We start from the raw sequence: 2,024 nt of genomic DNA, 5'->3' as shown, positions 1-2,024 counted from the left end.
TGAACTGCAGTTAAAAACTTCAGGCAGCATGCTGCAGACTTTTATGGGCAGATGGGAGGGGTCTGGCCAACTCACAGAAGAGGTGGGAAGAGAGAGAGTGAGAGAGAATGAGAGAGAAGAAAAATAGGGAGCAAGACAGAGAGCAGAGGGAAAGTGAGAGAAATTTTTGTGGGTATTAGAGGAAAAACTGAGGGAGTGGGAGACAAATAAAGGTATAATGAGATCTGGAGATCGAGAAAAAAAACAAGTCTCCTCCAGAGAGAGAGAAAAAAAAAAGAGTAACATATAATAAATGCGGAATACACAGTGCCATAGGAGAGAGGGAGAGAGAGAGAAAGAGAAAGGTCTCTGTCCAGCAGCTGGTTCCCATTTGGGTCAGTGCTGAAAATATGTTTTTGTTTGTGTTGTAATGTTGCCGCCTGCTGTGTTGCTCCCAGCTCTGGGCCTGTTTATGGGGAAAACATTATCACAGCCCTGGACCATCTCACCCCCTGCTCACACCATGTATCTCTGCCCAAGCTGCAGATCCTTGCTTCTTCAAATCGCACTGTCAGTTCTAATGTGAACACTGAATTGCTAACCCCCTACCTAGCATCTCTTAAACTACCCAACACCTGCTGACACAACCCTCAACACCTTCCAATCCCAGAGCAAAGCCTGCTGAGAATCCGCAACACATTCCAATCCTAGCTCAACCCATGCTGAAAACCCTAAACACCTTTCAGTCTGACCCAACACCTGCTGTGACAACATTCAACAACTTCCAGTCCTACCCCAAAACATACACATGAAAAAGTAACAGGGCTTTTCCACTGCATAGTACCTACAGTAGTCGACTCAACTCTGATGTTTCCCTTTTCCGTTAGGCATACTTAGTACATGGAACTGGGTACTTTAGAGAGCAGGGACTAAATTGTGATGTGTAAACCGCAGACTACAGAATGCTGATTTGCCAGTACGATTTGTCATTCTATATCACAGAATGCAGACATCCGGCACAAACTAGCCATTTTTCAATTCTGCAAGCTCAAGCAGTGAACGTGATTTTTTTTTCCCTGACCCACTACAGCAGCATGTAAAATTACGCAACAGTCGTTTGAAGAGGTACAAACATTCCTTGGATTGGTAGCTGACGAAAGAATCCAGTGAGAGCTGGATGGTGCAACATGGAACAACAAAACTACACTGATCTATTAGAAATGATGTGCACAAGCGAATACACAATGATTAAACAATGTTTGACTTTACCGCCACTGCCATGGTTTCCAAAGCCTTCAGTCCCTGTTATTGATGGGATTTTGGAATGTCACAGGTAAAATTTTTAGGGGGGGGGGGGGTTGTAATGAAAAATAAACCAGGTTTCAAGTATCCAAAAGTCAAGTGAAGGCAAATATTGTAGGTACCATGCAGTGGAAAAGCACCATTACTTACCAAACACACATCCCGAACTCATCAATGCCTTCTGCACCTTACTGCATCACCAGATGAAATGGTTAAAAACACCTTCCAACCGTACTTCAACAATCACACCTTAACATAAATTTACACCAAGTTACTCAACATTTCTACACAAACAGATTTTACCCTCAACATCTTAGCAAAACATTTTGGAATCATACTTCAATACTGCATGAAGTTCCACAAAGTCATTTCTAAACCTGCTATGACAGCAGCTAACATTCCCCTTAACACCTTACTAGTGTTGTATGATGATACAGAAATCATGTGGTTATATGCAGATACCCAGTACCCTCCACAGCAACGAGAGCTTTTTCACATTTGTCAAAAGCATGAGTTTGCTTGCGGGGGCACAGTGTCTGCTGCCACACAGCTCAAGAGTCCTGGGATCCTGGGTTTGATCCTCGCCTTGGGTCACTGCTTATGAGGAGTGAGGAGTTTGGTTTATTCTCCCAGTGTTTCTGTGGATTTCCTCCGGGTGCTCAGTTTTCATCCCACAATTCAAAACCACATGTTGGTAGGTGGATTATCTGTGTGAAACTATCCATATGTCTGTGTGTGTGTGA

The sequence above is a fragment of the Hoplias malabaricus genome, chromosome X2 (genome assembly GCF_029633855.1).
Source record: "Hoplias malabaricus isolate fHopMal1 chromosome X2, fHopMal1.hap1, whole genome shotgun sequence".
Taxonomy (NCBI): Eukaryota; Metazoa; Chordata; class Actinopteri; order Characiformes; family Erythrinidae; genus Hoplias; species Hoplias malabaricus.
Note: the sequence above shows the minus strand (reverse complement) of the source record.